Below are 24,195 nucleotides of genomic sequence, written 5' to 3' on the forward strand. Positions count from 1 at the left end.
AAACCTCACTTTACCAGAATTAACCTACACTAAATCATTTAATAAATTTGACACTTGCCATAGTACTATGATTTTTGAATGATTTAAAAGAGTAGGTGATTTAGTTTATATTCTTTGAACTCATGCTTATGATTTGATTCAATTGTGAACCTGTAAGGGGCAATATTTTACAAAATTCTTCCATTCTTTGATAAAGAAAGGAGGAAAAACATTTTCAAACAAGACAGTCTCAAAGGAGAAAGGTCTTTGAAGCAAGTTGACGCTTATTCTCCCTCTATCAGAGAAAAAGAATAAGAAATGCCAGAATAATGAAGCACTTCATATTCTTGAAAGTAAGTGGTTCAATAAGCCAGAAAGTCTAGAGAATTGCACTTGTAAACACTCTTTTGTGACATTATCAGCAATTCATCAAGAAGGATTACCCTATTAAAAAAGGACATATATCCCAGTGCATAGCAAAAAGGGCAAGAATGTGACCAAATCAAGAAGGAGATAATCACCTCATTCAGAAGAGACACATATCTCAGACATTTCTGTCAGATGGATTGATTACTTCTTAAATGTTTGTGGCGACAACATGAAGAGAATCCCTCAAGTTACTTAACAACATTGTTGTTTAGTAACAATGGATTGAAAGCATTCAAGAATAACAGATTTGGTCACGAAGAGAGCTACAAGTACTCACAATGAGGCATTATCAAAGTTGTACCTCGTAGGAATCATGAGATTCAAATTCAATGGACATTGAGAGTAAACCTTTTGACTTGAAGGTTGGATGTATTTTTGAAGGTCCATATTATCTATCTGGGGCATATTGAAGGCTCACATCAGCATAAAAAAGATATAAGTTATCCATGTGGGTATCTTAAAGGCTCATACCAGCATGAAAAAGATAGAAGTAATCCATATGAGGCATCTTGAAGGCTCACACCAGAATAAAAAGGTTGGGATATTTTGAAAGTCCATTTCAACTAGAAATAGAATGTTGAGACATTTTGAAGGCCCATTCCAATCAATCAGAAATGATTCATGAGGGGCATTTTTAAAGGCTCATATCAACAAGAAGTAAACACTGGGGCATGCTAAAATTCCATATCATCCTTCAGAAAGATCATTGATTTGAACAAATATTTCCAATGATACAGAAAGGTATGAAGAATGAAAATGGTGAAATAGTGACAATGGAGATGACCATATATGATCATTTTGTTCATCATACGGTTGCATTATACTGATAATTTCACCTACATTGATGCTGACAAGTTAAGGTATCCCACTTGTATTCCCAATGAGCTTTGTTCTTAAGTGACGTCTTACAAAATCTCTGAATGCTATGCAAAGAGCTTCACTGAAAAAAATATGGGCAGAAGTCACATGAAAAGAACTAGGATAAATTCTCCTTGTGATGTGTTTTAAAAGTCAAATCAGAATAAACACTATTATCCCATTGATATTTGCTGAATTTTGGCATATTTACATCTACATTCTCCAAAGATGATAGATTCTCATTTCAAAAATGAAAGCTTTATTAGATTTTCACACAAGTTCAAGGACAAAATGGGGACACTGAGGTTATAATTCTGACAGCAACAAGAGCTCCGTAAATGAAACATTTCTTCTGAGACTTTAATGCAAATTGAGACAAGGAAGACACAAAGATACAAGTTGATCAGATAGTTCTTCAGAAATGCAAGCCTGATAGCATAAGTTGCTACACTGATATTTGGAGGAAACCCTGGAAAGGAATTATTAAATGGAAAAAGATTGAATTCATTACTCTAAAGTCAAACGAAGATTAAATCAACATTTTGCATTCATAAGAACATTATTTTCATAAAAGATCGTGCATTACATTTGATTGCATTTGCATAAATACATTTTTCACATGAAGATGCAGGGACAAAGTACCTTACAAATGTAAGGTAGAATTCAAATCCCAAATACATACATGTTAGGAACATTTAAAGAATAGATGAACGCAATCCACAAATGAAACATTATTTTGAATTGGGGCATGATACCCAACCAACAAGTTTCTCATTTAATCTTTTTTAGAAAATGAAATTCTTGAAAAGTAAGAAGTTTCTTACCCAGTAAAGTGTTTCCCCCAAATTTATAAATCCTTCGGGTCATCTGTTAATCTTTCGAGCATGATGCTTAAAACCTTCGGGTCATCTGTCAGTTTTTCGAGTAAGATGATAAGTCTTTAGGGCCATCCGTAAAGCCTTTGGGTAGGATGTTCACATATGATTTAGGCATGAAAATGAGATAGCGATTTTCAAAGTTTCTCATTTAATGTTCTATAAAATCAAATTCTTGAAAAATAAGAATTTTCTTACCCAGTAAAGTATTTCCCACAAATTTGTAAATCCTTCGGGTCATCTGTTAGTCTTTCGAGCATGATGCTTAAAACCTTCAGGTCATCTGTCAGTCTTTCAAGCAAGATGATAAGTCCTTAGGGCCATCCGTAAAGCCTTTGGGTAGGATGTTCATATATGATTTTCGCATGAAATTGAGATAGCGATTTTTAAAGTTTCTCATTTAATGTTCTAGAAAATCAAATTCTTGAAAAGTAATAAGTTTCTTACCCAGTAAAGTATTTCCCACAAATTTGTAAATCCTTCGGGTCATTTGTTAGTCTTTCGAGCATGATGCTTAAAACCTTCGAGTCATCTGTCAGTCTTTCAAGCAAGATGATAAGTCCTTAGGGCCATCCGTAAAGCCTTTGGGTATGATGTTCACATATGATTTTCGCATGAAAATGAGATAGCGATTTTCAAAGTTTCTCATTTAATGTTCTAGAAAATCAAATTCTTGAAAAGTAAGAAGTTTCTTACCTAGTAAAGTATTTCCCACAAATTTGTAAATCCTTCGGGTCATCTGTTAGTCTTTCGAGCATGATGCTTAAAACCTCCGGGTCATCTGTCAGTCTTTCGAGCAAGATGATAAGTCTTTAGGGCCATTCGTAAAGCCTTTGGGTAGATGTTCACATATGATTTTTGCATGAAAAATGAGAAAACGATTACCAAAGTTTCTCATTTAATATTCGAGAAAATTAAAACCTCCGGGTAATTCAAAAAGCCTTCGGGTCATCCTAAGACCTTCAGTGCAGGATGTTTTCAAAAAACCTTCAGGTCATCCATAAGACCTTTAGTGCAGGATGTTTTCAAATGAGATTTTAGAAACCAATCCTTCAGGGGTTTACTAATTATCTCAAAATGGCTGTTAAAGAAAGTTGAGCATAACAAAAGAGGTTCCTTGACAACTAAGAAACTAAGCCTTAGGGGGTTTCTTGATTTATAGAGTTCGTAATCTAAAGAACTCGTCTGAAGAAACTCATAATCTGAAGAACTTATTCAACCTTTTGCTTGACTATATCACAGAAGGAGATAGATCAACATCGTCATTTCCAGAAGGAGTCCATAATAAAAATAACTTTTTCAACCTTGCCTCGATTCATCGTATATAGAGGTGAATCAACGACACCTCACTTGAGACGTCAACATTCCCAGTGAAAGAGTTCATAATGAGAAGAACTTATATATCAGAAGTTTGAACCATTCAAGCTAAAAATGGTGCTTTATATCTTTGCTCCATTCATGTTTCACATCAACGAGCAAAGAGGGGCAACTGTAATCACCAATTTTTAGCTGCCAGTAGCTTCACCCACAAAAGCAACCCCTCCACGTTGGCAGCTCCACCACAACAAATTCCAGCAGTTTCACCCACAAAAGCAGCCCCTCCACGTTTCAGCAAGCAAAAGCAGCCCCTCCACGTGCATCAACAACAACCCCACATACAAGGAGAAAGAAAAAATCATCTTTGATTCTTCTTTTGTAATCTGGGCTATAAAACCCCCAGAACAATATGTAAAACAAAAAGAAAAAATCAAAAGAAATAGAGGAGAAATCTAGCAAAATACATAAAGAAAATCATAAATAAAAAGCACTACAAAGGTTATTTTTACATTTGGTTTTATTTTTTCAACTTTATATTTTATTTTTATTTATTTTTGAAAAAAATTAAGTTAAATAAAAAAATTAAGTTAAATAAATAAAAAAATAGAAAATAGGAGAGATGGAAACTTTAGGGTGTTTTGCGTGTGAAATAGAGAGGAAGAAGATGAATTTTAAGTTTATAAAAATTTTGGGTAAATCACGCGTGAGGTCACTGATCTTTGGAAGTTTATTGCTTTATTCATTTAAAATAGGAAAAATCACTAAATAATCACTAAAATTTAGGCGTATATTTACACTTTAGTCCTTGATTTCTCTATTTTTTTTAATTATTCCGAAATTAACTACTATATTTTTATTTTCTTTCATTTTGATCTCTTTTCTTTATTTTATTATCATTTTAGTCATCAATTTAGGGGATATTCATAAGAGTGGTTTCCAAAATTTGTTGGTCTTTATTTCTATCCCGTTTTTTTCACTAACTTTTAATATGACCTCCTAACTTTATTTCTATTTATTTTCGTCCCTATTTATAGTAATATTTTATGCCCTTTTTGTTTTCTTTATATTTAAGTTTTTTTTAAATATTAATACTTTTATTTTATGCAATTTTAATTTAAGAATTCATTTAATTTTTATGTCTTTATTCTTTATTTTTTATATTATAGCATTTAAATTTCTATATTTTTTATTCTAATATTTTATTGTGACAAATATATCGCAATACTTTTATTTCACTTTATTTTCTATTCATTTTATTTTAGTCCTATGAATATATATGAAAAATTCATAAGCATGACTTGATCAATTTCATAATTTGATTAAATGATAATATTTATTTTTAAATATTAAGAAAGGGTTGTCTTAACATAACTAGATGTCATATTTTAATATTTAAAAATGAATAAATGTTTTGTTTATAAAAACCTAAAAAATAAAATATGTTTAACTTAATTATATTTATTTTGATATTTAATTTTTATAATTTTCTTAGAATTTTCTTTAAATAAAATTATGGGATTAAATATGGAATAACGGGATTATAAATTGAAATTAAATATAAATTTGTTAAATTTATTGCAAAGACATTAATTAATAAACAAGGTACCAATTTTGGGCGTTGTGGGGGTGCTAATCATTCCCTACACGTAATCGACTCCCGAACTCATTTTCTGGTAAGCAGACCTTTTTTGTGTTATTTTAATAATATTTTTACAAATTTTATTAAAATAACATAGCAATTTTGGTGACCAATCATATCTCGATAAAGGGTTTTTACCCTGAATAAAACGTTGGGGGCTAAAATGGTCTAGAGTAAAATAATAAGTATCAAAGTGATTATTTAATCAAATGTTATGAGTCTTTTTGTCCTAAAATGAGACGTTGGGGCCAAAATGACTATTCTAGTAAACATTGGGGCTAATTTTGATATTATGCCACTGTAGAATTATAAACCAAAACATAAAGTATTCCATCACTTTACACTGTCAGGAACACACACAAATAAATAAATAAATAATAAATAAATAATGATTTAGTTATTAACTAGGTAATGAGTGGTCCTATCATGCGTTTCTATTTTTCTTGCTATGGAGAGAGATACCTTATCTTTGTTTATTATATTATGCATAATGCATTTCTTTTGCCTTGCAAGGCACCTCAACTTTAGCCCATACTTTATCATATGTTTTCCTCCCATCAATCAATTATTTATATAAACATCAAAAATAATATTTCATTTCCATATCTTGCATTAAATATAATATGCTCTTTTTTTTAATAGTATGATGTGATTATAAAATATTATATGTTCAAGATTTTTCTTCGTCAGTGAAAATAGACACACATGCAAACACATCTGTTCGAACTCAAGACCTCAAAGAAAAACAACACTCACTCTATTTAACTACACATGTCACTTAATGATTTCAAACTATGTTTTTAATGTGAATGCAAAAATTAAGAAACAAATATCTTTCACATAGTCTAAAATTTAAAACATAAATGAATACCATTTTCTTCAATTTATAACTTCATTCATAATAAAAAGAAAAAGAAATGAATAACATGAAATTAAAATTAAAAAAAATCATTATTCTCAAACCAATAAACTTACCTAATACACCAAAACTTATATCTTCCTATAAAATCAATACTATCTAAACAATTATCATCATTAAAAATAACCAAAATATCATTAAATAACTTTTCAATTTAAAAATTACTCATAATAGTGGTTAAAGAAATTTGAGATCTGAAAAAGAATATTAAGCTATAAAATAAATAATAATATAATAAAATGACTAACATATTGTCATCTTATCAGATCCAATGAAGATATAATTCTGATTTTCCTCAATGTTTGATAGCTGTAATTGGTTTTACAGAAAACCTTTTCCAGTGTTTAATAGATGTAATTGATTTTCCTCAATGTAATTCATTTTCTTAGTTCCTTTGTATTTTATGTAAAATGTTTTACCATCTGATTTTTCGTAAAATATTTTCTTAACTTTTCACTTCAAAGTATAAGCACTCAAAATAATATTTTTTTATTTAATATTAATATAATATTTTAATATCATTTTAATTAAAATATTAATTATTAAAATATTTAATATATATATATATATAATATAATATTAATAATTTTCTATTATATTTTCAATATTATATTAAGAGAAAATCGCCTCAGTGACCAAAAATGCCTTATAATATACGATTTTAACCAACTTTTTTTGGATTTGCCAAAATGACCAACAAAATCGCAACGCGAAATAAAAATCGCAACGCGATCCCCAGAATCGCAAATCAGTTTCCAAAATCGTAACGCGATTCTTGAAAATCGCAATGCGATAGTACAAATTCGCATTGCGATTTTCAAGAATCGCAACGCGAATATGAAAATCGCAACGCGAACACATAAATCGCAACGCGTATCCGTAAACCGCAACGTGTATCCGTAAATAGCAACGCGTATCCGTAAATCGCAATGCGTATCCGTATATCGCAACGCGTATCCGTAAATCGCAACGATAATCCGTAAATCGCAACGAGAATCTGTAAATCGCAACGATAATCCGTAAATCGCAACGAGAATCTGTAAATCACAACACTGAAATTTTGGGTATATAACTACGCAACAGCAGCAATCATAAACTAAATCCCTAAATCGCAACTCATTCCATCTCCATCTATCACTCTCTCCGGCGACATCCGTTCCTATATCCAACGACATCCTTCCCAATCCGGCAACAGGTTTTAGTTTCGCAGCTCGTCTGTTTAGTAAATTAATTTACAACCATGAAATCATCTAATGTTGATCATGTTTGGATAGATTTGTGTTTTGGAGGGTCATGGGATAGTGTTCATGGTGTTTTACAATATATGCCTTTACCCATGAATCTTCAACTAAAATTGTCTTTACAAAAGTTAACTTATGAAACTCTAATGCTACGTGTTTCAAATAAATTGAATTTAGAGCCCCTAAGTGGATTTAGGCTATCTTATCAGAGAAATGGTAAAGTTTATTTGTTAACCGACAATGAAGATGTTGAACGATTCATTGCTTACATTAGTGTTTCACAAGATGATGTTACATTGTATGTTGTTGAACCTAGAAGTAGTATTGTTGGGTCAGTAGCGGGTAGTAATCAACTAAGTTTTTCTCAAAACCCACAACCTTTCTCTAATCCAAATCCCAATCAACTTTCAGCACCAAATTCCGGTTTTCGTATGACCAGTTAGACGATGATGAGCCAACAGAAAAAATTGTGAGTACTAGTCAGTATTCGAAATTTGGTCTTGGTCAATATCCGGACTTTGATATTGGTCAATACACGGATTTTGATGATGTTTCAGAAGAAGAAACATACCCTGCGTGTAATGATTTTGATATTGGTCAATACCCGAATTTTGATGATGAAACAGCCGTTGCCGAAGAATGTATTGTTGATGATAATGAGGAGGAAGTTACGACTGTGAATGAACATGTTGAACATCCATTCTGTAATTCATATAATCCTGAAGAAGAAAAAGAAGAAGAAAAAGTCCCCGAAGAAAAGAAAATGCCACGGGCGTATAACTGGAATATGCCAGAATTACTTCAGATACCGGAAGAAGAGTTGGTAAAGAAAGCAGTTGATTGTTACACAAAAGTTATTCGTATCAAGAAAGATGATTGTTTTGATACAAAGGAAGACTTGAAGATAGCTTTGTATACGAAATGTGTGGAAGATGGCTATCAACTAAAAGTTAACAAATCAAGCAAAGATCGTTTCGAAACAAGGTGTATGATTGACAAAAACTGTACGTGGCGTATGATTGCAAAGAGAATAAAAGATTGCGAAATGTTTCAAGTTAGGACTTTTATTGATAAACATACATGTTCAAGAACCCAAGTTTTTCCTCACCATAGACAGGCAAACAAAAAGGTGTTGGGTGGTTTTCTGGCTGAGTTAATGTTTTTGAATGGCAGGGTATATCGGGGACATGAAATTATGACTGACATGAATGCTCGGTTCAAGATTAGTATATCATATTCTCAAGCTTGGAGAGCCAAATGTTATGCCTTGGAATTGTTGAGGGGGTCGCCAGAAGCATCGTTTGCCCAACTGCCGGCTTATTGTCACAATTTAAAGCTGAAAAATCCTGGGTCGGTAACTCATATCAAAACAGATAGAGATGGACACTTTGAGTTGCTGTTTATCGCATTGGTGCTACGGTTAGTAAATCAATATAATTTTGTTGACTCATTTTTGTTAGTTACATGCATTTCACATTTAAATGATTATATTTCTTGTGTATATTATTTTGTAGATTCGTTCGTTTATTACTTGCATGCGCCCAGTTATTATAGTTGACGGAGCACATTTGAAAGGTCGATACCTTGGAGTAAACTTATTAGCAGTAGCCATGGATGCTAACAATGGGATATTGCCAATAGCTTACGGGGTTGGCAAATCTGAAACCTCTGATTCATGGACATGGTTTATGGGGCATCTTAGGGATTGCATAGGTCCTATTAGCAATCTGACAATCATATCCGATAGGGCAAACTCAATTGACAACGCTGTTAGAAGGTGTTTCCCAGATGCTTTTCATGGACTTTATGGTGTTCATTTGTATAGAAATCTAAAATCAAGGTCTGCTGGTATAAAAAAGCACAAATGGACATACTGGAAGGCTGTAAAAGCTTATCGGGAAGTGGATTTCAATAAGCATAAAAATTGTTTAAGACGTGTTTTGCCTCAGTGTGCTCAAACACTAGAAGATGTCGGGTTTGAAAGATGGTCAAGAGTACATCAACTTGGAGCAAGATATGGTTTCATGACGTCTAATAGTGCAGAATCAATCAACGCTCTAAGTCGTCATTCCCGGAAATTACCCATTACTATGTTAATGGAGTTTTTTCGAGCCTCTATTCAACAGTGGTACTACAAGAAAAGAAACCATGCAAGTATTATTTCTTTGAATTCGTAACTTATCATATTTATATATTTTACTAAGTATTGTTTATTTAAATTTACAGGAACATTGGAACATCGTGTTACACCATGGACTGAAAAAAAGATAACCAAACGTGTTGTGAAGTCAACGTCATGGAGAGTTGAACCATGTTCAAACACTTTGTTTCAAGTACTGGATAATAACTTAAATGTCGTGGCCTCTTTACCGGTCGCCTATCATGAGGTGATGGTGGAGAAGAGGCTCGATGATGTGACGGGATAGGTGATGGCTCTCGTTCTAGAGGTGTATAGTCGGGTCGATCGGGTGATGGCTCTGGGTGAGGTGATGGCTCTCAAATTGGAGGAAGTGGATGCTGCTCATCATCCGTGCCATCAAAAAAACTCTGACTAGCTTGCCACCAATCAGTGGCAAGCTCTTCCTCCGTGGGTGTCAGTCTTTGTAATGGAATGTTGGCCTCCTAACAATATAAAAACTCAAACAAAGTTAAACGTCTACTATTAATAACTTGTTTATATATTATATGAAAGTATTTGTGTTAACTTACATTATTTATTGTCGCATATGGTATTAAGTCTTCCCAATCCAACAGATTTTTCCTCTTCCAGGAAATAGCCCTGGGAATATCATTTGACGTTTTTATTGCATATGTACGCATGCTGGGGAAAGCCTCGAATATCCAAATCTACAAATAATATAATAACAAAATTAGTAATTGTTAAATAATTAATTATAATTTTAGAAACATTATATAGAAATTCTTACCTTAAAGGCCCAAACAAAGCCTGACAAAGTGTATTTCGACCCATCGCCACGCAAACTTTTGCGGTCATCAAAGGCAGTAGACAACTTAGTCCAGGTAGCTTTCCATATATACGAACCCCACGGAAACAGATTCCATGCATTCAGGTCCTCTACCAATATTATTAGCTCCCGAGGAATAGGTTGTCTGGCCTCTCTGTCTAAAAAGCCGGCATACACAAGTAGTAGAAGGCATACTCGGACAACATCGACGTCATCCATCCGAGTGAAACCAGCTTTCTTATTAAACAATTTCTTCAGGTCGTCGACGTGTAGGTTCGGCTTCTCCATTGACTCATCCGGAAAAACCCGGGATAACCATGATGGGCGGGCGATATGACGAGTGTACCGGCCTATATCATCGTGTCCGAATCATAGACCAGTGATTAAGCAGAACTCCTTCCGCCCAAAACAAGTATACGCTGGTGGAAAATGAAACCATATCTCTTCCTCACCACGTTGTATACTGTCGGGTATATTTGATGTCATGGTCTGAAGCCACAAATGGGTCAAATTAGCATCTCCACCCAGATGCTGTACTCTCAGCCATGGCCCGAAGCAGGTTTCCTCAAACAATTGTCTTTGTGCAGGTGAAAGCTTCGAAGCAATTGTAGTGGCTAGGCTAACTTTATTCCTTAATGTCAATGAAGCCGAAAAAAATTTCTACAAAAACAATAAACATACCAAGTTAGATATACCAAAAACTACACTGTGAAGATATACCAAAAACAATAAACATAAAAAGTAGTAGTTTATTCTTGAAACTAAAATTTGCAACACTGTTTTGTCTTTTGGTTGAAATGAAAATCCCAACGAGAGAATGACTGTCGCAACGAGAGAAATGAAAATCGCAACGAGAGAATCGCAACGCGAAATGAAAATCGCAACGAGAGAATCGCAACGCGAAATGAAAATCGCAATGCGATTTTGGTTTCGTGTTGCGATTCTCTCGTTGCGATTTTCATTTCGCGTTGCGATTCTCTCGTTGCGATTTTCATTTTTCTCGTTGCAGATAGTCATTTTCACGTTGCGATTTTCATTTATCTCGTTGCGACTCTTCTGCAAATTGAAACTTGAATGGATTGCATTACTTCAACCAAAAGACAGAACAAAGACAAAGACAAATACTAACTTGAAAATCGCAACGAGAGAATAGCAACGCGAAATGAAAATCGCAACGAGAGAATCGTAACGCAAAATGAAATCTAAGTGAAATGGTTAATCTATTATTAAAATGACCAGTAAACTTATCATCAGTTTCAATATGAAAAACCTACAATAATGCAAAATTTTCAAAATAAAAATAATTAAAAAAACTAACCCTCGGAGGTTGATTTTCCATTTCTGAATATTGTGAGGGATTTCTGACCGTGAATGGTTGTGAGGGATTTCGCCGGAGATGGGGACGGAAATCTTCGGAGATGGGGACGGATTTCGTCGTAGAGAGTGAGAGATGGAGATGGGACTGAGTTGTGATTTTAGGTTTTAGGTTATGAGTTGCGATTACGGGATTTTGTCTTAATATTCGTTTTTGTAATTTGAAAATAAAATACGCGTAGCGATTATAATGGCGCTTTAAAAATCGCGTTGCGATTTACGGATACGCGTTGCGATATACGGATACGCATTGCGATTTACGGATACGCGTTGCGATTTACGGATACACGTTGCGATTTACGGATACGCGTTGCGATTTATGTGTTCGCGTTGCGATTTTCATATTCGCGTTGCGATTCTGGAAAATCGCAATGCGAATTTGTACTATCGCATTGCGATTGTCAAGAATCGCGTTGCGATTTTGGAAACTGATTTGCGATTCTGGGGATCGCGTTGCGATTTTTATTTCGCGTTGCGATTTTGTTGGTCATTTTGGCAAATCCAAAAAAAGTTGGTTAAAATCGTATATTATAAGGCATTTTTGGTCACTGAGGCGATTTTCTCTTATATTAAAATACTCAATTAATCATAATAATATAGGATATTATATTTTAAATTTATTAATATATAATAAATTATTAATACAATTAATATAGTTTATTATTTTTAAAAAAATAATATTATTAAATTATTAATAATGAGTAATATTATTTTATAAATTTAGTATTAATATAATATTTTAGTATTATGTTAATAAAATATTAATTATTAAAATATTTAAAATATATTTATTAATAATGTAATACAATAAGTTATTTTAATATTGTAATAATATACTCAGATATATAATAGATCATGAATATAATCAATACTATTTAATATTTTTATTAAAACTATTTTTGAATAATTAATAAAGTGTAATATTATTTAATATTATAAAATATTTTAATAATATTTATTATATATTTATTTTAAATTACATATTAATTATTAAAATAGTTATAATATATTTATTAATAAAGATATTAAAAATGATATTTTAACAATATTTTTTACGTAAAAACTATTGACTAAATTAATCTAATATTTTAAAAATAATAATTTATTATATTTTATATTTATAATATGCAAATTTATCAACTACAAATGTTTTACATAGCATCATCCATACATTATAAAATATTTTCCAAAAATTGTTTTTCAATTCATTTTACATAAATCAATTTTCAGGTAATTCATTTTACGTAAATTATTTTTCGTAAAATTAATTATAATATATCAAACAATAGTGAAAAATGATTTGCATAATATCAACAAAACACCGTAAAATAGTTTCTGGAAATTGTTTTATAGAAAATGTAATTCATTCTACGTAAAACAATTTTCAGGTAATTCATCTTACGTAAATTATTTTCCAGAAAATCAATTACAGTGTAAAGATAAAAAAATTATACGAAACGAGAAAAAAACTTTATTTATTTTTATAAGAACATAAAAACTTATTAAAAAAGGAAAAAATTATAAATCGGCAAAATAAATTATAAAATTTGTAAACTAGATACATAAAACAGAGGTCATTGATGATTGAATCATTTGTCACTAAATCAAAACTCAAATCGACTAGATAATCATACTAAATGTCTTATTAATTATTTCAATTATATTTTTATAAATATAAAATTCCAAATGCAGTTAGATATCGATTGTGTATGGTTTCGAGTTCGAGTTTTTATCTATACAGAAAATTTATGTTGAAAGACTTATTTATTAAAATTAGATGTGCAATGCAAGTCGGTCCGAATTAAATAGGAGAAAACCTTGAAACCATAAAAAAAAAAATCAGTGGAGGCCCGAATTCGTAACCTCCTGAGTTTCCGTATGCTCTTTGATCTCTCATAAAGAGAAAAGCCATGGAAGAAGACAACACCATTCTTCCAAAAACCAACAGCTTTTTTTCATTATTTTAAGCTTATAGTGACCTGTCTATCATCTTCTTTTTCACATTTCATTTCTTCTTTTTTCTTCCCTTCCTTTCCTTGTGTCTCCCCATTCTTAGATATTACTATAACTATCATTCATCCATCTCATCTCATTTGTTTCTTTGAGCATGAGAGAAAGAAAGAAAAAATAAAGCAAATAACTTCAGTTTTCTCCCCTCTTTTTGCAGCCTTGTTTTGATTGTTTGAATCATGATTAAAAGAGAGAGAGAGAGAGAACTGGTTAGGATAATTGAAAGTAGAGAGAAAAAAAGGGTGTTTAGAATGAAGTTTGATACAAGGCCCTTCTCTCTCTTTCTGTCCTTTAAGTTGCTTGATTTGTGTATTCTACCTGTTTGAGAATATGTCACTATAATAAAAAGAAGAGGTGTTTTGTTGAAGAAGAAAAGAGGGTGCATGGAATGAAGTTTGATCCAAGATCATTTGGATTTCTTTTTAATTTCTTCCTTTTAAGTTGTTAATTAATTGTTGTAACTTAAGGGATTTTGATGATATCAATGGATCTCGGACCAGGCTTCATTCCTCACACCATTCTTTTCCATTGCTTCACCACCTCAAGCCATCAAACCAAGCCCCTTGTATCCATCTCCAATCCAGGTTTGAAAGAACTTTATTCTCATTTTTGCAATGTTTTTTCTCGGAGATATCTGATTTTTTTGCATATTTAGTTTCTTTGATGTTCTTGTAGAATTAATAAAATTAGCTGACCCTTATTCTCATATGTAATGGGCGTAAGGGGAGGTAGGATAGTAGGTTGCCCCCAACGTCAGGTTGAGAGCAACTTTCATAGGAGACCTCCAAATTATGAAATACCCTCCGTGGGACTCGATCCCACGACCTCCAGGTTAAGAACCTTGTGCTCTACCAACTGAGTTGGATGGTCATTTCCTTGTAGAATTAACAATAACCATTTTTTTGATTTACAAATGTTTGTCCGATTCAATCTTAAACACACATGTAATGTATACAATATAATACCATGTTTTCTTTGAGACTAATAATTGCATTTGATTCATATTCGAGTCTTTTCCATTTTCTTGCTTTGGAATATTCCAAGACAAATGATGTAGGACAATTTCGTATATGAGGACAAGTGAATCATTTGTCTTTTACATTAGAGAAAATAACCTCAGTGACCGAAAATTCCTTATAATATACGATTTTGATCAATTTTTTTTCGATTTGTCAAAATGACCAACAAAATCACAATGCGATCTCTAAATCGCAACGCAATCTCCAGTATCGCAAATCAGTTTCCAGATTCGCAACGCGATTCTGACAATCGCAACGCGATTCTGACTATCCAACTTCACTATTTCTAGGTTCAACAACATACAATGTAACATTATCTTGCGAAACACTAATGTAAGTAATGAATCGTTCAACATCTTCATTATCGGTTAACAAATAAACTTTACATTTTCTCTGATAAGATAACCTAAATCTACTTAGGGGCTCTAAATTCAATTTATTTGCAACATGTAACATTAGAGTTTCATAATTTAACTTTTTTAATGACAGTTTTAGTTGAAGATTCATGGGTAAAGGCATATATTGTAAAACACCATGAACATTCTCCCATGACCCTCCAAAACACAAATCTATCCAAACATGATCAACATTAGATGATTTCATTATTGTAAATTAATTTACTAAACAAACGAACTGCGAAACTAAAACATGTTGCCGGATGGGGAAGGATGTCGTTGAATATAAGAACGGATGTCGCCAGAGAGAGTGATAGATGGAGATGGAATGAGTTGCGATTTAGGGATTTAGGTTATGAGTTGTTGCTGCTGCGTAGTTATATACCCAAAACATTTGTGTTGCGAAACTAAAACCTGTTGCGAATTTGAAATTCAGTGTTGCGACAGTCAGAATCGCGTTGCGATAGTCAGAATCGAGTTGTGATTATGTATTATGGCGTTGCGATAGTCAGAATCGCGTTGCGATTATGTATTATCGCGTTGCGATTATGTATTATCGCGTTGCGATTTACATATTCGCATTGCGATTTTCTAAAATCGTAACGCGAATTTGGAAAATTGCAATGCGATAGTCAAAATCGCGTTGCGAATCTGGAAACTGATTTGCGATATTGGAGATCGCGTTGCGATTTAGAGATCGCATTGCGATTTATCTAAAAATATATGAGGATGTGAAATTGAACATACTTAAATATTTTAATTTTCAAGTATAATTATGTTTTATATATGTTGTGGACATGGTTAGTACTAATATATATTTTTCTTTAATTTCTCTTCCATCTGGATGCTGCTCCTTTGTTATTTTTGAAAGAGTGTGAACAGCTTGGTTTTGTTTGTTTGTTTTGCTAAACATTCTTATTTTTTTTATAGAGATATTAGATGTATAATTTACTTATATATTTAATATTAGTTTAAATCTAATATTATTATTTTCGAGAGGTATAGTTAATTTCTCTAAATTATCTCTATAAATATAATATAGACTTGATCCAAAGCGTTTCTGTAGGCAGCCCTGATATTATATTTGATCCAACTCTTATGGGGTTTGGTTGGATTGAATAGAAAATTCAGTATGGGCTTCCTTTCAAGCTCTTTAAGGCAGAGCGTATTGATTCCATATTAGGAAGTTTCTAAATTCTGATATCAAATAATCTTGGAGGCTGTTTGTTTGTCTCTTAATAGAACCATTCAGCGCTGAATGCTGAACTGTTCAGTATTTATCGTGTTTGTTTCGCATCTCTAAATGATTCAGTGCTGACTAATTCAGCAAAACAGTGTTGAATTATTCAGCACAAAAGTACATTCTGAATCATTCAGAGCCAATTATCAAACAGCATGTCACATTAAGAGACAAACCATTCAGAGCCTCTGAATTATTCAGCATTTGAATTATTCAGTGATTAATCATTCTGAAATAAACAAATAACCCCTTAGTTGTTAAAGAAAGTGTTATTTAAAAAAAATATTAGGTTCAAGCAGCTGCGTTTGAATGTCTGTACATTGTCAATGACTAAAAAACGTTCTGATCAAATACAACATTATAATCACTTTAAACTATTAAAAAAAGTAAAATATGCAATCCATTATATGCCAAAAAACATAATTGATTAAGATGAAGTTCATTTGTTAACTAATTGATTTTCTCTATTTTTAAGCCCTTGAATTAAATTTGAATACACAACTTGCATTCGTAGATAATTTTCTCACGATGTTTAGCTCTATTTTTGTTTGTTCATAGTCTTTCAGTAGTTTAATCTAATATTATGGTTTATTTATCATAAAAGTAGGATCTATTTATATCTATCTAAGTTCGATTTTTTTTTTATGAATTTTTTACATTTTTCTTATGAGACCCACCGGACGATCCACTGGCGCCGCAATGGTAAATGGGAAGAAGGTGGGGCCCACAGAGGTGATCTAATGCTGCCACGTGGATCGGAACACAGAGGTAACCTTGTCAATTCTGATGCATACACCGTGGCTCCGAATCCATACGATTTCGGATACTTTGGATCCATATAGAACGAACAGTATACGTGGAAGGTGTACGATCCATGTACAGTGTTGACAATAGGCTTGTTTGATAGTTGGGGGAGTGTTGGACATCAACGGTGAAAAAGAAGTCACGCGTCCTGATTTTCGTACGGGTAAATTTTACAAAGATTTGTATCTACGTTAGAAACGGGTAAAGTTTACAAAAATATGTATCTGATGGTTATGTTGGATAATAGCGAGGTACAAAGGTAGCTGTAAGGTTTGTTCGTGTAGCTCCGACACTTGATTTCTTACACATGTACTCCTGGCCTTTGCTGCCGTTGTTGCACCATATCAAGCCTTTAGGAAAGGCCCAACAAGAGATACCGAGGGGCACGACAATGAAGATCTTGGCCGCATACTTGTCACGATCTGAGTCGTCACTGAGGAGTGAAGTGGAACGTGACATGCTCGATGCGGACTCGCACACATTCAGCATGCGAAAAGTACGTGCAAATTGATCAATGATAATCAATGTGTTATCATATTTGATCGACATTATACGATGGGTAGAGAACACACATAGATGGAAGAATCCGACAGCTACGTAACTCTAGTGTGGTTCCTTGATTTAATCTTTCCTACATTAGTTTTCTCTGTGTTTGTGATTGGAATTTGAAATTATAGGTTTAAATCAAAAGATAAACTACCTTACTTTTGTCCTAAAATCTCATTAGACGGATAATGTCGACCGTGACGACTGACGAATTTGATGAAGAGTTTGATACAATGCCGATCATCCGATCACCGGGCGTTATACGTACGAGATACAACAAGTTACACGCGATCGAAGCACGTGTGCAAAACATATTGGGTGATTTCGCCTCGCAAGGAGAACGTGTACAAGCGTTGCAACGACCATTTTCGTGGGATTATGTTTGATGGTGGGATTCGTGCTATACTAGGTGCCACCAAAGATGGTAGCAACGGCATTTGGATTCTACTATTTCCGGCATCCTCTGTTCCGAGACCAGATGCCGTCCCCGGTGCTTAACTTCTTCCGAAGGCTTCCATCTTTTTCCGCAAAATCATGTAGGGTTTGATGGGGGGGGGGCAGTTATTGTTTTTCCTTTAGAATTTTGTTATATAGTTACATATGCAAGATATAGTCTAATAAATTAGCATTGTACGATAAACATGAGTATTAATGCATTTGAAAGCCAAGATTATCCAACTTTCTTATCGTACACTAACTTGAAATTTTAAGAATCTACTATAACATAACATTCTCACCCTGTAGTAATTTGTCAAAGTTTTCCCATCCAGTTCCTTGGAGAAGAACCTTCTCATGTAGTCATGATATATAAACTCACGGTATCGAGGCGGTTTCTCCGGCGAAGTAAGCTCGGAAAACGGACCATACAAGGCATCCTTGGCACTAGGATTGTAGAAAACCGCGATCGACACACGAGGTTCGTCGGAAGGATTAGCCAGAACTCTATGCTCCACACTTATGTACTCATCATTTGATAGAATCTGAAAAATTGCAGCAAAAAACAACTTCAAACACCGGAATTCATGGCAACAAATAAAACTAGCATATGCTCTCGTTACCTGAAGAACATCTGCAATGTTTATAACAAGAGCACCGTGAACCGGTTCGACATCGACCCAGTCTCCTTCATGCTTGATCTGCAATCCACCAATGTGATCCTGCAGCAACAACGTCAACACTCCTGGATCGGTATGCGATGCGATGCGATGCCGACCGTGAGATCAGGCTGAGGGCAGGGGGGATAGTAGTGGCCGACCATCAATCTTGCATCTAAACACGTAGTATTCTTCAGCCTATCCGTGTCCAATCTAGGGATGAGCACTCAGTCCGAACCCGATCCGATCGGATTTTTTTAATAAAAAATTCGGGTTCAGGTCGGCTCGGTTTTTTAAATGTGATATTTAAATCGGGTCGGATTCGGATTTAGGTGAAAAATACCCGATCCGACCCTGTCCGGCTCAAAAAAAATATAATTTTACCTTATATATTTAAGAATAATTATAATAATATTCCTCTATATATAATCTTTTTTAATTAAGTCACTGTTTTTATTGAATAAAAATATTTTTTTATTATTTCGGGTCGGGTTGAGCTTCTAAGTCATATATTCGAGTCGGATTGGATGAAATCTTGTTTTGATTGGGTCGGGTCGAGTCTCGAGTGGAGGCTCATTTATTCTCGGGTCGGGTCGGATGGACCCATGCCCATCCCTAGTCCAATCCCAGCCCTTCCGACAACAGCCCCATCAACAGCTCTCCTAATGTTTCTGAATTCTTGCTCCATCGGACCACCTCGTCCCTACAAACCTCGGGAATGTTCTCGAGCTCTGGCAGCGTTGGTGCTAGCTTCATCTGGATTGTGTACCTATCATTCCACCCAAAATTTCAACTCACGTTGTAACAAATCTATTAACAGTCCATAATTACTATATCAACAATTCCAACAATTTTTTTAATGTGGTATTTTGAAATTTTTTTCTTTAAATATATATTTATTGAGTAGTTGAATATAAGTTTAATACACATGCACTATCATTGTCGTATGAAAAACACTCATATAAAAAGACGTATGAAAAAACACATTATATGAAAAACACCCTTAAAAGTTCACAATTTACTATGTGGAGGCAACACGGACACACATTTGATCGAAATGAAAGGAAAAAAATATATAAGATAAATTATTATACGAATTTTTTCCAAAATAACAAATGCACACATTATATGTCAAAGATATAATTGTACAAGCACAACACAAGGCAAGCATTAAGTGTATATTAATCTTATGTATAATCACTCAATAAATAAATGTTTAAAATTTCGAATTTCAAAATCCTACATTATTTAAATATAACATTTTAAATATTTTGAACGGTTGAACATAAGATTAATACACGCACACTATCGTCTTCGTTCAGCTTGTACTCATCTAATTACCTATCTTCGACAAGCATCAATGCATATTTATTTTTTAAATAAAATTCGTATAATTTTATTCATATTTTTTATCTTAAATTTTCTTTTTCTTTCGTTTCAACTCAACTTTAAAAGTTCTGACTGAAAGAACATCATGCAGAAAAACTCCTTTTGAAAAAATATTTTCTAGAGAAAAAAAGTGTCTTTGTTTTATTTGACATAAAAAATATTAATTCAAAAAGTAATAAAAAAATAAGTGTTAGAATGAGACATAATTTTTAAATAAATGATGTTTGAGTAAAAATTATTCAAAATGAATTTCGGATTTTTTATTCAGATAAAGATAACTCAGTTCTATAAAGCTCGAACTAAGGATAGACTTAGAGGGAGACGGACGTTCCCTCTTAAAAATTTTAAATTATTATATACTTTAGATATTTTTTTGTCATATTTTCTATTGAAAATAAATTTCACCTCCTAAAATTTTATAAATTTATTTTTTTCTAACATAAAATTATTCGTCCGTCTTAACTGAAATTAATTCATAGAATTGATAAGACAATTAAATCAAACGTTATAAAAATAATAACGGTAAAGTATAGTAATGGTCACTGAACTTTTCTAAAGCTTTCATTTAGGTCCCCAGCTTTTAAAACTTGCAATACAATCCCCCAATATTTAGTCTGTTTGCAATATGATCCCCCAACATTTAGTCTGTTTGCAATATGATCCCCGACCGTTTGACGTTGTTACACTGTCGTTAGTACGTTTACAATATGGTCACTAAACTTTTCAGGCACTTGCATTTAGGTCTCCCAACTTTTAAAACTTGCAACACGATCCTAAATTTCATTATAAACCCCAAATTCCTTTTCGATCTCGAATTTCCTTTTTCGCTTCTCACTTCTCATTTCCAGCGTAACTTTTCAGTCGGGGATGCATAGGAAATTCTAATCTAACTTTGAATTATGTGGAGGTGTTAACTTGAATAAGGGTTCATTGAAAAAAGACCCGACCAAGGGACTATCGGGACCATCAACGATTTAAGGTGTAATGTTAGATACAAGTCATCTCAGGTGAAGCATATATGTTCGATGAAATGCTTGTGAGAAAAAATGGGGTTAGAAATGCAGAGTTGACAAATACTACAAAGATGAACTAAGTATCATTGTTGAAAGTCACCAACAAAGCTGGAATTAGTTTGTATAAATGGCATATAATAATTTCTTCATTTAATCCTTATGCTTAAAGATTTTCCAACAGATGATCAAATATAATGAAATCCTAAACAACACATTCATATCTCGTTTGGTTTTTGTTCTTCAATTTTCCGCCATGTAAAATTATAAACCCAAGCAGCGCTCTGTCTTTCAGCTTTTTATTTACAAAGAAAAAATGGAGGAAGAATTGATGGAACACAACACTGATTGCGTTTATTTCTTAGCCTTTCCCCTCACTTGCAAGAATGTATTTATTTTCTCTTTTGGGCTATCCAAAAGTAAACTTTTCCTCTTTCGTACTTTCCCATTTTTAGCTCGCATTGTGTGTTTTTTGTTGAAATTTTTATGTTTCTGGAATTTCATGTCAATGATTTGGATATTCAATGTTAGTTTTGAAAGAAAACCATCTAATTTTCTTTCTTTCTCCTTAATCAAAACTTTTAGTACTCCTTATGAAAGATATTCAGTCCATCAGAATAGAAGTGAAATAGGGTCTTAGGCTAAATTTTTTTTATCTTCTTGTTTGGTTTTTCTTTAAATCAGGGAATTGGTTGTGAGTATCGACATAGATAAATTTCCATGCTCAATCCGAGAGACTGCTGGTACTACTTTACTGGGAATTGTATTGATCCGACCTGTGCTTTTCAGCGTCCTTTGAGCTCGTATTCTTTTTAATAAGTTCATGTTGATTATGGGATTGATATATCGTGAATGAATTAAATTTTATTACATGTTTTTGGAAATTTTACAATTGAATTGTATTGAATTATAGCTTTAGAAGATAAGTTTGTACGCACGCAACTCGAAATGCATCATGACAGAATAGTATCTTTGGAGTAGCTACTTAACCCTGTCATGATACCCTTTCGAGTTGCGAAAGAGACTGAAAGGTGAATACACTGTTTGAAATTTCATTATATTTGATCATTTGTTGGAAAATCTTTAAGCACAAGGATTAAACGAAGAAATTATTATATGCCATTTATACAAAATAATTCCAGCTTTGTTGGTGACTTTCAACAATGATACTTAGTTCATCTTAGTAGTATTTGTCAACTTTGCATTTCTAACCCCATTGTTTCTCACAAGTATTTCATCGAACATATATGTTTCACCTGGGATGACATGTATCTAACATTGCACCTTGAATCGTTGATGATCTCGATAGTCCCTTGGTCGGGTCTTCTTTCAATGGACCCTTATTCAAGTCAACACCTCCACATAATTTAAAGTTAGATTAGAATTTCCCATGCATCCCCGACTGAAAAGTTACGCTAGAAATGAGAAGAGAGAAGGGAAAAAGGAAATTCGAGATCGAAAAGGAATTCAGGGTTTAGAATGAAATTTAAGATTGTGTTGCAAGTTTTAAAAGTTGAGGGACCTAAATGCAAGCGCCTGAAAAGTTCAGTGACTATATTGCAAACGTACTAACGGCAGTGTAACGGCGTCAAACGGTCGGAAACCATATTGCAAACAGACTAAATGTTGGCGGACCATATTACAAACGGATTAAATGTTAGGGAATTGTATTGCAAGTTTTAAAAGTTGGAGGACCTAAATGAAAGCTTTAGAAAAGTTTAATGACCAGTACTATACTTTACCCAAATAATAAATAGATTGAGTTGGAAGTAAACCTCCAGCTAGCGGCTTTAGAGTGAAACAGGTCAACGTTGGAAAAAAAGTTGACACCGGGTACCGTCTCACGGGTATAGAATTTGGCCTTGACGTCGGTCGGCTGCTCGTGGAAAGGCTCTGATGGAACCGATCATACAGTCCAGAACTTGCACGGAAACTCCATGGTTATTATTATAATATATAGTAATTTTGTTTTTTTATATTATATATCGATATTATTCCCTACACTAGTCGTGGAAAAAGATATTACATGCAAAATTTTAATATCGTCATGCGTCTTATTTATTAATTCTAAACCTTAAATTTTAAGCTTTAAATTTTACACCATAAATCCTAAAATTGCAATCCCTAAATTCTAAATAAAACACATAACAGTATTAAAATCCTATTTGTGAAGTATTTTCCCCATCATGCCTAGGATAACATTTTTTTATGTAATCATTAAATAAAATAGCTAAAATAAATTCTTTTGTTCAAACCTTAATTGCGATAAAATTTAATATATAAAAAATACAGTAATTCCTTTTTTTCTAAATCAAATTCCGTATGAAATAGAATAAAAAAACCACTTTCTTTATACATGAAGAAATGACCATCCAACTCAGTTGATAGAGCACAAGGTTCTTAACCTTGAGGTCATGGGATCGAGTCCCATAGAGGGCATTTCATAATTTGGAGGTCTCTTACGAAAGCTGCTCTCAACCTAGTGTTAGGGGCAGCCTACTATCCTACCTCCCCCTTACCCCATTACATATGGGAATAAGGGACAACCATTTTTCTTTATACATGAAAGGTTTATTATAAAATTAGTATATGAATTTGACAAATTTTAAAGAATAATAAAATTAGTTCATGAACTTGAAAGCTGTTGAATCATCAACCAGAAGGCGTGGCATCTTTAGACTCCCTAAGAAATTGCAGTGGAAGGAGATGTTTTTTTAAATTGTTTGTATTGCTTAGCTTCACTCTTGTTCCCGATTCCATGAGCTCCTTGATGCTACGATATGTCTTCCGATGTTTTCGGCTGTCTCCGCAGTACAAAAACATCCCGTCGAGGTATCATTGACTTTGCAGTAGCAAATTGATGTCGGCAAAACTTGAAGATGTTATGGCAACAACAAATGAATTACTTAGAAATCAAGTTGAAGATATTGCCGCAAAAATTGAAGATAAGATTGCAACAGCTAAGAATTTCACCACGACAAGGAAGTTTGAGGTGACAATTCTTGTAACAAATTAGGCGGTTATCTAACACTATAAACAAGTATCATAACTTTAGTGTAATGCAATATGGTGAGAAGAAATAACAATACGA

The 24,195-nt window shown here is 33.2% G+C and overlaps 1 pseudogene; it reads right to left on the reverse strand.

Annotated features, from left to right (window-relative positions):
* Nucleotides 1-18,294: 18,294 nt before the first annotated feature.
* LOC120185277 lies at nucleotides 18,295-23,044 on the reverse strand (annotated as a pseudogene).
* Nucleotides 23,045-24,195: the final 1,151 nt, after the last annotated feature.

The sequence above is a fragment of the Hibiscus syriacus genome, unplaced genomic scaffold (genome assembly GCF_006381635.1).
Source record: "Hibiscus syriacus cultivar Baekdansim isolate YM2019G1 unplaced genomic scaffold, ASM638163v2 tig00113096_pilon, whole genome shotgun sequence".
Classification (NCBI taxonomy): Eukaryota; Viridiplantae; Streptophyta; class Magnoliopsida; order Malvales; family Malvaceae; genus Hibiscus; species Hibiscus syriacus.